Genomic DNA, 14,150 nt, shown 5'->3' with positions numbered 1-14,150 from the left:
TTTTCTTAGACTGTGAAATTTTGTTCTTCCCATGAAAGCCCTATTTTCATAAATATGCTCATTTGATTTTTTTATGAAAACAGAATTCATCTTTTCTTCAAATTAGAGAACATGTTATTTCTGCTCTTTTTGCCCTTGAGTTTTCTAGTGTTAGAACGACTGAATCTGGTAGTTTTTTAAAAAATCTTATACGTGCTGACTATGGCTTATCTTTATAACACTTCTTCACTCCTAAATCTGTAAGAAAATATTTTGTCCACAGTCAGGCATTAAAAAGCTGGCTTTTATATTGTAAGTAAAATTCTGGTGTGATAGTTTAGCCCTATTTCATCAATGCTGAACAATTTTAACTAATCTGCTTACGGGAATTTATAGTCTACCTTTCCATTTTAAAGAAAGAAGACAAAAAAAAAAAAAAAAAAGAGTTCCTGTCGTGGCGCAGTGGTGAACGAATCCGACTAGGAACCATGAGGTTGCGGGTTCGGTCCCTGCCCTTGCTCAGTGGGTTAAGGATCCGGCGTTGCCATGAGCTGTGGTGTAGGTCGCAGACGCGGTTCGGATCCCGCGTTGCTGTGGCTCTGGCGTAGGCCGGTGGCTGCAGCTCCGATTCGACCCCTAGCCTGGGAACCTCCATATGCCGCGGGTGCAGCCCAAGAAATAGCAACAACAACAGCAACAAAAAAGACACACACACAAAAAAAGAAAGATTATTTCTCTTTATGGGTTAATTATGACATGGAATGCAATGTTATAAAAAATCTTCAGTAGAGGGTCCTACAAGAATGGGACAACATTCAAGTCAACACTGAATTAGGAGTGGAGTTCCCATTGTGGCTAAGCCAGTTAAGAACCCAACTCATGGAGTTCCCATTGTGGCTCAGTGGTTAATGAATCCGACTAGGAACCATGAGGTTGCAGGTTCGATCCCTGGCCTCACTCAGTGGGTTAAGGATCCAGTGTTGCCATGAGCTGTGGTGTGGGTTGCAGATGCGGCTTGGATCCTGAGTTGCTGTGGCTGTGGTGTAGGCTGGCGGCTACAGCTCCGATTAGACCCCTAACCTGGGAACATCCATATGCCATGGGTGTGGCCCTCAAAAAAAGACAAAAGACAAAAACAAAACAAAACAAAAAAACACCTCCAACTCATATCCTTGAGGATGTGGGTTCAATCCCTGCCCTCGCTCAGTGGATTAAGCATCCAGCATTGCTGCAAGCTGCAGCATAGGTCACAGAAGCAGCTCAGATTTGGTGTTGGCTGTCTATGGTGTAGGCCATCAGCTGCAGCTTCGATCTGACCCCTAGCCCAGGAACTTCCATATACTGCAGGTGTAGCAGTAAAGAACAAAAAACAAAACAAAGGAAACAAACAAATGAAAAACCAAAAAAGGCCACTAAATGAGAGTCCCAGGTGTTCTGTGCTATCAGCTAATTTCCTGATATTGTAAATTTTATACGTTTCAACCACATTTTTGTAAGTGAATATATTTATCCTATTAGCCTCTGGGCAAATTTAGAAATTGAGAAATAGAAAAAAATTTAAAAGTTCGTGACAAAGCCAGAGTTACAATCCTCCAACTCTGAATTTTGAATCTTTGCCATGAAAACATTAAAATGTTTTCAGGTGTTACAGAATCATAGAATTTCAAGCCAGAGGGGTTTACCAGATCAACCTTGCTCAATTTCTTCATTTTGTAAGAAATAGTGTTTAGGCTCAAAGAAAGTTTGAGTGGTTTTCTAAGGCAAGACAAAGCGAAGACCAAATCATATTTCTCCATGAATATGTTTCTCCAGATGAGTGTTCTGTCCTCTGATGTGAAGATGATCAGAAATGGGAGGCTAAGTAGGCAAGCATTGAAAGTGTTCATTTTCCTCCTCTCCTTTCAAAGTGTGCAGTCCCACGAGGTCTGGACAATAGTGTTGGAAATGATTTAAAAATATTACAGCAAGAGAGAGCCTTTAAAACCCACATCACATAGGTTTTGTGCTGTAAACACAATGTTGATCTTTTTTTTAAAACTTTTTTAAGAATAGTTTATTACAATTATATTCTTTTTGAGCGCACAACATAGTGGTTCAATATTTTTGTAGCTTATATTCCATTTAAAGCTATTATAAAACATTGGCTATATTCCCTGTGCTGTACAATATATCTTTGTAGCTTGTTCATTTTGTACATAGTAGTTTGTAGCTCTTAATATGGACCATTTTAATTAATCAAAATTGAGATAAAGTTGACACGTTACTTTCAGATAGTTAGCATATTGATTTAATATTTGTATATACTGCAAAATTATCATCACAATAAGCTTAGATAACATACACCACCTCACACAGTTACAAATTTGTTTTTTCTTGTGATGAGAACTTTTAAGATTTTCTCTCTTAGCAACTTTCAAATATATGGTATAGTACTACTAACTAGAGTCACCATGCTGTACATTCCATCCCCAGGGCTTACTTTATAACTGGAAGTTTGTGCCTTTTGACCCGCTTCATGCATTTTTCCCACTCCACCCAGCCTCCTACTCTCCCCTCTGGCCAATGTTTTCTCTGAATCTATGAATTTATTTGTTTGGTAGTTTTTTTTTGTTGTTGTTGTTGTTTTCTTTTTCTTTTTTTTTTTGGATTATACCTATACCTGAGATCATGCAATATTTGTTTTTCTCTGTCTGACTTATCTCACTTAGCATAATGCTAAGGTCCATCTATGTTGTCACAAATGACAAAATTTCTGTCATTTTTATGACTGAAAAATATGCCTCTGTGTGTATGTGTGTATGTGTATGTGTATGTATCTCACATTTTCTTTATCGGTTCAACCACTGATGGCCACTTATGTTGCTTCCATGTTTTGGCTATTGTAAATAATGCTACAGGGAACATAGGGATGCATCTATCTTTTTGAGTTAGTGTTTCATTTCCTCTGGGTAAATACCCAGAAGTGGGATTGCTGGATCATATGGTAGTTCTATTTTTAGTTTTTTTAATAACGATTTTTATTTTTTCTATTATATTTGGTTTACAGTGCTCTGTCAGTTTTATACTGTACAGCAAAGTGACTCAGTCACATATATATGACATTATTTTTCTCACAATATCTTCCATCATTCTCCATCACAAGTGACTAGATTTAGTTCTCAGTGCTATATAGCAGGATCTCATTGCTTATATATTCCAAAGGCAAGAGTTTGCATCTATTAATTCCAGATTCCCAGTCCATCTCCCTCCCTCCCCCTCCCCCTTGGCAACCACAAGTCTGTTCTCCAACTCCATGAGTTTCTTTTCTGTGGAAAGTTCATTTGTGCCATATAGTAGATTCCAGATATAAGTGGTGTCATATGATATTTGTCTTTCTCTTTCTGACTTACTTCACTTAGTATGAGAGTCTCTAGTTCCATCCATGTTGCTGCAAATGGCATTATTTTGTTCTTTTTGATGGCTGAGTAGTATTCCATTGTGTTTATATACCATATTTTCTTAAAACATGGAACCTCCCTACTGTTTTCTATAGTGGCCACACCAATTTAAATTCTCACCAACAATGTATAACATTTGCTTTTTTTCCACATCCTTGCCAGCATATATTATTTGTAGACTTTTTGGTGATAGCCATTCTAACACATGTGAGCTGATTATCTCATTGTGGTTTTGATATGCATTTGCATTATGATTAATTATGCTCAGCACCTTTTCAGGTGCCTGTTTGCAATCTGTATGTCTTCCTTGGAAAAAATAACTATATCCCCTGCCAATTTTTAAATTGGTTTATTTGTTGGTTTTGATGTTAAGTTGTATGAGTCCTTTATATATGTTGGATATTAACCTCTTATCAGAATATGACTTGAAAATATTTTCTCTCATTTGCCTTTTCATTTTGTTTATTATATCCCTTACTGTGTAGAAGCTATTTAGTTTGATGCAGTGCTGTTTATCTTTGCTTTTGTTGCCTTGGCTTTTGATGTCAAATCCAAAAAATCATTAAGACTGGAGTTCCCACCATGGCTGAGCAGAAGAAAAATTGACTAGTAACCATGAGGATGCAGGTTTGATCCCTGAGCTTGCTCAGTGGGTTAAGGATCCAGTGTTGCCATGAGCTGTGGTATAAGTTGCAAATGCAGCTTGGGTCTGGCATTGACGTGGCTGTGGTGTAGGCCAGTAGCTACAGCTCCAATTTGACCCCCAACCTGTGAACCTCCATATGTCATTGATGTGGCCCTAAAAAAAGGACAAAAAAAATCACCAAGACCTTTGTCAAGGAGGATATTGCCTGTGTTTCATTCTAGGAGTTTTATGGTTTCAGGTCTTACATTGAAGCTTTTCATCTATTATTCATTCATTCATTCATTCATTCATTCATATTTTCCCTCTCCCTCTCTCTTTCTCTTTTTTTTCCCCTTTCTTTCTTGCTTGCTTTTGCCTGAACTTGTGGCATATGGAAGTTCCTGGGCTAGAGGTGGGCAAATTGGAGCTCTAGCTTCAGTATACACCACAGCCATAGCAACACCAGATCTGAGACGCATCCATGACCTAAGTTGCAGCTTGTGGCAACACCCCATCCTTAACCCAATGAGTGAGGCCAGGGATCAAACCCACATCCTCATGGACACTATGTCAGGTTCTTAACCCACTGAGCTACAACAGGAACTCCTTATCCATCTTAAGTTAATTTTTGTGTATGGTGTGAGATAGTGGTCCAATTTCATTCTTTTGCATGCATTGTGTTATATTTTATCTTTAAAGCATAGAATTTGGGGATATCCAAAGATATGATTTCCCTTGTAATAGTTGTTTGGTTGCAAAGATTACATTGATGAAGATGATAGCAGTTGGTTTGTAAAAGATAACATCTAAAATTGTATCTTCAATTTTTCTCCCTCTAAAATTTAGAGAGTCCTTCCTACTGTTTGAGACTTTTAGATGACTCTGGTGATGTGAGCAGTAGTTAGAGGTATAGGAACATTCTCCCTCCCCAAGTGGCTGGGATTTGGGCTACAAATATCCCCAGAAACCATGGTCCACTTATAAGATCAGTCGTGTGCTCTTCATATTTGTCTCCACCCCTCCTCCTTCCAAAAGTCTTACTCTATGTCACAACTTTAAAAGCATTTTAAATTTTGGATTGATGTAGGCAGAGAATTGAAATACATCTCAAAGTAAGCATAGGTTCTTTTGTGTGGGCTTTGCTTTCACCTGGTTCAGGTCCCTGGTTGTGGCCCCTCTTGTTTATTGTTTTGAGTGATGTTTTCACTCCGTCTGCCTCAGAGAGAGCTATACCCTTACGTGGGTGTTGTCTTTTCATGTAAAACTGTCTGTCACCGTTGACTCTGAAGTCAGCAGCAACTTCCCCCTTCATGGTCTAGGGAAGGAAAATGTGAGCTGAGTGGGCTTGGATTTCCAGTCGCTTGCTCAGATGTCGTAACCGTGATGACTCTTCGTCCACGCATGTTATGGCTTAAGAGATTGAAAACACAACCCAGGCATTGTTCACATTGTCAGCCATGTGTGTGTGTGTGGAGGATTCATCTGTGCAGCCCTGGACCCATATACTTTGCTTCTTAATTCCCAGTACCCTACTTCCAGACTTACTGGACTTGCTGGAATGGACTTTATTTCCAGACTGCAGTTTAAGCTCAACTTTAAATTATAGGATAAATGATAACTGATTTACCTGTCATGTATTCTGGAAAAGGTAGGGTATGTATATAAAGGAACAAGAATCAGGGTAACTTATTTGAAAATACCTGCTGGAACAGAAACAGACTTATAGACTTTGAAAAACTTAAGGTTACCAAAGGGGACAGGTGGGGACAGGGAGGGGTGGACTGAGGGTTTGGGGATTGGCATATGCACACTGAGGTATACGGAATGATTGGCCAACAGGGACCTGCTGCCTAGCGCAGAGAACTCTACCCAGTATTCTGTGATCCTCTATGTGGGAAAAGAATCTGGAAGAGAATGGATATGCTGTGTGACTGAATTGCTTTGTTGTACATCAGAAATGATCACAACCTTGTAAATCAACTATACTTCAATAAAAAAATAAAACTGTACTAAAACTATACTTAAAAAACCCCTACTGTACAGCACAAGGAACTCTACCCAATACCCTATGATAATTGATACGGAAAAGAATCTGAAAAAGAATGGATGTGTGTTCCACCTCTGATCCAGCGTCAGGAACTGACCACAACAGAAATGATCACAGCATTGTAAATCAACTATATTTCAATAAAAATTTAAGAAATAAAGTGATCCAACTAAAATATACATATTTCTCGAGCATCCATCATGTGCTAGCTACTGTTTTAGGCACTCAGTAAATGAATGAGCTTGGTTATTTAGCATCGTTGCCTCACAGATACCAAATTTGTACCGATACCTTCTGTTTGCCTCTTCATCCTCCTTTATCCCGGTCTGAGCCCTGGGAGGCCAAATCACGTAGACTCTATACAAGGATTTTCCATTCTTTAGCCTTCCACTATGTTGGCCAATGAAACGGACTGGTGGGAGGCTGGGGTGCAGGAGGAGAGTGAGGCTGGGTGTTTATTCCCCAGCTTCTTCCTTGGGGGGAATCAGAGCTCCTGCGAGACAGTCTCCTCACTCAACCTCTCTTCTGTGGGTTCCTTGAGGCTTAGGGTTTAGGCATAACCAGTGCAGCTGTTATGAACCCTGATGTACTGCACACTGTCCCCATGTTTTCCCTACCCCTTGCCTCGTTGCCTTTGTAGACAAGTCGTTTTATTGGAATCTTTTTCAATTGGTCCTCTGTTTCTTGCCAGAACCCTGGAAAAAGTCTGGTGATGTTGATCAGGATGATCCCTGACACAGTAATAATAACTAATACCGAGCACCTGCTGTGTCCCAGGTAACACATGATTTCATATGTATTATTTGATTGTTTCCAAAACTCCAACAAGGTAAATGCTATTCCCTTAACTTGGTAGCTAACGAAATTGACCTTTGGAGAGACTTGGCAATTTCCTCACGTCCATACAGTGAGGACGAGGCAGAATCAAACCCTGTGACTCCTATGTCCACATTATGAACGGTCCTAGCTCTTCTGTCCCAGCTCTGTGTGCTGTAGCTTTTCCATCCCTGCCTCGGACCCACAGCCAGAGCAGGGCTGCCCATCATGCTCTGTTCCACCTCTGATCCAGCATCAGGAACTCTACTACATTCCATTTGGTCTTGAGATATGGAAGTAAGAACATACAATTACTTTTGTTCATTATCATAGTTCCTGGATTTAAAGCCCTGAGACATGAAGGTAGAGACACCTTAGATCATTACGCTAAATCTAATTACATGGCAAAGCATTAGATAGAAGGGCTTTCTCCCTACCAAAACCAGTGAAATTAGAAATGACCACACTATAGCCCCACATCTAAATCCAGATATTAAATTGCTTATGTTTCCTGGACTCAGATGACTTTGGCAAATGGCATGGGAATCTGCTACCACAGCATCTGACATTTGTCACCTTCCTCAACAGAGGATCCCCCGGGGTGTCAATTTTCATATTTAATCTTTTCCAATATTATTCTCTTTCTGGGGTCTCTATAGATATGTAGATGCTTGTAGAATAGAAAAAAAATTGAACTCCTCGTGAACTCCTAGGACAGAAAGTAAAGGTCATTTGTCACATGTTGGTGAGGCTGTGGCTCTTAGAAGAATGTCCACAGAGTTTGAAAATCATTTGGTATTTCATATAGACTTGGAATCATGTAAACACATGTCCTTGTAATTTTTATCCTTATGAATGTGCATTCAGGTTTTTTTTTCCATTTATGTTCTTCTTTCTCGTTCTCCTTCTCTCCTTTTTTGTGCTTAAGCTCTAGACTTAAGTTTCCTGAGAAATGTCTTCATCACATTTTGGGAGTCTTGAGTTGTGAGCTCAGAGACTTGGCTTTCAACATCTTTCAAATAGTTCTCTTCATGTTTTGATGATTCACCCGTCATCTGCTAAGTCTCTACTGTAGGCTTAAGTGGACGTGGGAAACAAAAGGATAAAGAAGTCAGGACCTTGACGCTAAAAATGGATTTCACCCATGAAGGCCCATGGGTGATGTTTACTGAAAATGAATGTTCTCTGGGTAGCTGGGGGATCTGTTGACTCGCTGTATTTTCTTAACTTATTTGAAAACCGTTACCTTTTAGGAGATTGATCCTAATGGAAATTTCAAATATTGAATTTGGTAAGAGAGGGAGGAGTGTTTGGGAAGGTGGGTTATTCACAGAAAAGGTGGGAACACCCTTTCTTTCTTTCTTCTTCCTTCCTTCCTTCCTTCCTTCCTTCATCCCTCCCTCCCTCCTTCCTTCCTTCCCTCCCTCCTTCCTTCCTTCCCTCCTTCCTTTCTTTTCTTTTCTTTCTTTTTTTCCCTCTCTTTTTAGAGCCATACACATGGCGCATGGAAGTTCCCATGCTAGGGGTTGAACTGGAGCTGCAGCTGCTGGCCTACACCACAGCCACAGCAGTGCCAGATCCAAGCTGTGTCTTCAACCTACATCATAGCTCATAGCAATGCTAGATCCTTAACCCACTGAGCAAGGCCAGGGATAGGACACACAACCTCATGGATATTAGTTGGGTTTGTTACCACTGAGCCATCATGGGAACCCCACCCTCTCTTTCTTTATGGAGCTCACATTAATTTTTCTTCTTTGAAAGATAATGATAGGGAGTTCCGGTTGAGCTCAGTGGTTAATGAATCCGACTAGGAGCCATGAGGTTTTGGGTTCAATCCCTGGTATTTGTCAGTGGGTTAAGGATCCGGCATCGCTCTGAGCTGTGGTGTAGGTTGCAGACGTGGCTCGGATCTGGTGTTGCTGTGGCTGTGGCTGTGGCTGGCAGCTGTAGCTCTGATTAGACCCCTAGCCTGGGAACCTCCATTAGAGTTCCTGTTGTGGCTCAGCAAGTTAATAGTCAACATACTGTCCATGCAGATGTGGGTTTGATCCCTGACCTCGATCAATGGGTTAAGGATCTGGTGTTGTCTCAAGCTGTGGTGTAGGTCACAGATGTGGCTTGGATTCAGGGTGGCTGTGGCTGTGGTGTAAGCCTCAGCTGCAGCTCTGATTCAGTCCCTAGCCCAGGAACTTTCATATGGTGCAAGAGCAGCTGTCAAAAGAAAAAAGAAACCTGCACCCCCCCCCAAAAAAAAACCCAGCCTCTCTCTCTGGGTAAGAGCCCCGTCTATAAGATCTCACCTTTTCCCTATACAATCTCTCTGCTTCAATTCATTATGTTTCTCCGTGTGTCTGATAACTTAGCTTTCCCTTTCTATATCTTTTTTTTTTTTTTTTGGTTGCACCTGTGGCATGTGAAAGCCCCTGGGCCAGGGATCGAACCTGCATCACAGCAGTAACCCAAGCCACAGCAGTGACAACACTGGGTCCTTAACCCACTGAGCTACCAGGGAACTCCTCCCTCTTCATATCTTAATAAAGCATTAATGAATGAAACATATTAGAAGGACTGACTATCCTTCACTTCTTTTTACTCCTTTTCTTTTCACTGTTTGCTATTTTTGAGTGCTTTCAGCCCTCAAGTTTATAAACCCAGGTCACAGTAGGAGGTAATTTTTTTTCTTTCTTTTTTTTTTAGGGCTGCACCTGCAGCACATGGAGGTTACCTGGCCAGGGTTGAATGGAGCTGTAGCTACTGGCCTACTCCAGAGTCACAGCAACTCTGGATCTGAGCCAAATTGGCAACCTGTACCACAGCTCACTGCCTCAACCCACTGAGTGAGGCCAGGGATTGAACCCGAGTTTTCATGGATACTAGTCAGGTTCATTAACCAGTGAGCCACAACAGGAACTCCAAGAGGTAATTTCTAAATGAAATCAACATTAGACCTTTGACTTTTCAATAAGTTATTTTTCCATTTTTGCTGGGGCTTTTCTCTTTCCCTGCCCTGTTTTCACATACAGTGTAGATTTCATATCTCAAGCTAATCCTATGTTTTTTCCCCCCTTGGCATTTTAAAGGGCAGGAAAGAATTTCTCACCTCTGGAGTTCTGCTGCAAGTAAAAAATTTAACAGCCATGGGGGTTGATAATAAGAGCCAGTAATAATTTGACTGGCCTACCCTGGGTACTAAATCGTTCAGTAAGTAGATCTCCCTTTCATGTTGTAAGAATGGTTATTATTTGTTTATTTAGTTATTTATTTAGTTATTTATTTATTTATTTATTTATTTATTTATTTTGGTTTTTAGGGCCATACTCATGGCACATGGAGGTTTCCAGGCTAGGGGTCCCAATCTGAGCTACAGCTGCCAGCCTCCGCCACAGCCACAGCAATGCCAGATCCAAGCTGCATCTTTGACCTACACCACAGCTCACGGCAATGCCGGATCCTTAACCCACTGAGCAAGGCCAGGGGTCGAACCCACAACCTCATGGTTCCTAGTCAGATTTGTTTCCACTGTGCCACAGCAGGAACTCCAAGAATGGTTATTTAATTCTCTACATATGTGGTTTAAGAGGCCTATATGGCCTCGAAGTCATCAATAAGGTGATTCAGCCCAGGGCATGTGAGTGAATATTGTTGCCCATATAGTGAGTTTCAAAACTTTGAAATAGTTTTAGAAATATTTGTCCTGTTAAATCTTGGGATGAAGGGGTTTTTCAGAATTTGGCAATCCATTTTGGGCTTAGTGTTACGGGAGGTGTCTTTGGGCTCAGAGAGGCAGGACAGCAGCCTTCAGGGTTCTGCTAACTGGGTTCTAGCAGCCCAAGCCAGATGCCTCAGGAACTTCCTCAGTTTCTCCCTTTCTCTCACTCCCAGGTTCAATGTCACCTCTGGAATATCTGTGCAACGTGGCCTCCTTTTCTGTCCCTACTTTAATACAGGTCTCGCTGTGTCTCACTTGGGTTAGTTATTGCACAAGCGTCCTGACCAATCAGCCGACTGTTTTCTGTCCAAGGAGCAGAGATGTTTTCCAAGATACACATCTGGCCACATAGTCAACTCTGCTCCCAAACGCACACACGCTGGCGCGCACACATACCCACCTTCAGGTTCATCTGCTGCTTCCCCCAATCTAATGAAGCACAGAGCCCCCACCGCAGTATTTCATCACCTGTTGCTCTACATCGACACACCTGAGGGGTGTGGCCTGCTCACAGCCTGATGCCTGGGGGCAGAAGGGAGAGAGGAGGCATGTGGTGAAACTGCTATGATGGGTGTGCAATTCTGATGGGTGTGCTGGGGGGCACACTCCCCCCCATCCCAGCTCCCTTTGAAAACCAAGGCTCTAGGTGCCAGAAGGAGAGAGACCTCCACTCGGTTCACCCAAGCTCTGAATCACACCAGACAGATCTCATTCAAAGAAACTTTCTTAAGAATATGAGGAAGAATATATATATATACACACACACAAAACTGAATATATTTATATATATATGAAACTGAATCATTTATTATATATATAAAACTGATTCATTTTGATGCACACCAGAAACTAACATAATAGTGTAAATCCACGATACTTAAATAAAAAAAAGAATGTGGGTGTGTATGTTAATGTATTTAGATAAACAGATGGTAACTCAAGTAAGACTAACAGAAGTTTTATTCACTTATGTGAATTATTTAATTATTAGGAATCATTTATTCATTTAATCATGGATAAGTAATTAAAGTTAGTAAAAATATTAATCATTTTATGGTCAAAACATAAATCTTTGTCATTTGTTTTTTATCGTGGAAATATAATTAAAATTAGTAAAAAACATTATAATCATTTTTTAATGGTCATAACATAAATCTTTGGTAGAATACCACAGGTGAGGTAATAAGATCTGTTTTAAAATATGGGTGTTCCCAATGTGGCACAGTGTGTTAAGAATCTGACTGCATATAAGTATGGTAACTTCTGCTTTCCTGTCTTTTCCATTGGCATGAAATATCTTTTCCCACCCCCTCACTTTCAATCTATATGTGTCCTTTGTCCTAAGGTGAGTTTCTTGTAGGCAGCAAATTTAAAGTTTTTGCTTTTTTATCCAATCAGCCACTCTGTATCTTTTGATTGGGGCATTCAGTCCATTGACATTTAAGGTGATAATCAATAGATGTTTATTTATTGCCATTTTAAACCTCGTTTTCCAGTTGATTCTGTGATTCTCCATTCTTCCTTTCTTTTTTTGGTTCAATGGTCTCCAATTATCTTCTTCTTGAGTACTTTTCTTTTCATTTTTTGTGAATGTAATGTTTGGTTTTGATTTGTGCTTGCCCTGTTTTTTAAGTATGTTAACCCCTTCCTATAATTGTGTGTTTTAGCCTGATAGTCCTGTAGGTTCAAACACTTTATTACCATAATAAAATTTAAAAAAAGAAAAAAAAAACCTATTCATTTCCTTACTTTCCTTGACCACGTTTTATGATTTTGATGTCTTTTTTAAAAATTTTATTTTATTTTAAACATCTTCATGATTAGATCTGTTTGCTGGCTTATTTAAGTGACTGCTCTCTAATTGTGGTTTCCTCCATCCTAGTTCTTCTTCTTCTTCTTCTTCTTTTTTTTTTAATTTAGAGAAGCCCTTTCAATATTTCTTTTAGAATGAGTTTTGCTGTATTCTTTTAGCTTTTTTTTGTTGGAGAAATTTTTTATTTCCCCTTCTATTTTAAATGATATTCTTGCTAGATAGAGTATTCTAGGTTGCATATTTTTTCCTTTCAGTCCTTTAAATATCTCTTGCCATTCCCTCCTGGCCTGGAGGGGTTGTGGAGAAAAGGGAACCCTCCTTCACTGTTGTTGGGAATGTAAGCTGGTACAGCCACTAGGGGGGACAGTATGGAGGTACCTTAGAAATCAATACATAGAACTACCATATGATCGATCCAGCAATCCCACTCTTGGGCATATATCTGGACAAAACTTTCCTTAAAAAAGACACATGCACCGGCATGTTCACTGCAGCTCTATTCACAATAGCCAAGACATTGACAGATGATTGGATTAGGAAGATATGGTATATATACACAATAGAATACTACTCAGCCTTAAAAAAAAAAAACAAAATAATGCCATTTGCAGCAACATGGATGGAACTAGAGACTCTTATACTGAGTGAAATAAGTCAGAAGGAGAAAGACAAATACCATATGATATCACTCATATCTGGTATCTAATATACAGCACAAATGAACCTTTCCACAGAAAAGAAAATCATGGACTTGGAGAATAGACTGTGGTTGCCTGGGGGGAGGGAGGAAGGGAGTGGGAGGGATTGGGAGCTTGGGGTAAATGAATGCAAACTATTGCTCATGGGAATGGAATTACAATGAGCACTGTGTAGCACTGAGAACTACTATGTCTAGACACTTATAAAGCAGCACGACAATGGGAGATAAAATTATGTATACATGTGTGTGTAACTGGGTCCCCATGCTGTACAGTGGGAAAAAAAAGTGTGTTGTGGGAAATAACAATAAAAAATAAATTAAAAAAATAAAGGTGAGTATATCAATAAGGTATCTTAAAAAATAAATAAACTTTCAGCTAATAATAAAAAAAAAAATCTGACTGCATAGCTCTGGTTGCTGCAGAGGTTCAGGTTCTATCCCCAGCCCTGTGCAATGGATTAAAGGATCTGGTGTTGCCATAGCTGTGGTGTAGGTCACAGCTGTGGTTCAGATTCAATCCCTGGTCCAGGCACTCCATATACTGTGGGTTTGGCCATACCATTTACAAAAGTATATATAATTATAGTTGGTTTAAAACCACTTTAAAAAATAAAAAAAAAGATAACTTGCTAAGGCCTGAGGAGCAAATGAAAGCTCTTTAACCCTGACTATGTCTTTTGTGAGCTGCCCGGCTTCCCTCTGTCTGGTAATGGAGATCTTACAGCCGTGTCTCTGGCTTGGAGCTCTCCTCTCCTCTCTCCAGTGCTCCTGGCTTTCACACCTTTCCCAGGTACCTGGAAAGCTCTTCCCTCTTTCTGGCTGATTCTCACTCACGCTTCCAGTCTGGGGGAGTGCTCTACACCTTAGCACCTACCACACTATGGTGATGGCCCCCCAACCTGACTGTCCTGGCTTCTATACTCCCGGGAATATCTGTCCTGCTTATTGTGGCCTCTCATGGGTCAGCCCACAGCCTGGTCCATACTGGGTGCTCAATACCTGTTTATTATATGAAAGGATG

This window comes from Phacochoerus africanus, chromosome 7 (assembly GCF_016906955.1).
Source record: "Phacochoerus africanus isolate WHEZ1 chromosome 7, ROS_Pafr_v1, whole genome shotgun sequence".
In the NCBI taxonomy this organism is placed as follows: domain Eukaryota; kingdom Metazoa; phylum Chordata; class Mammalia; order Artiodactyla; family Suidae; genus Phacochoerus; species Phacochoerus africanus.
This window is presented reverse-complemented; position numbering follows the sequence as displayed.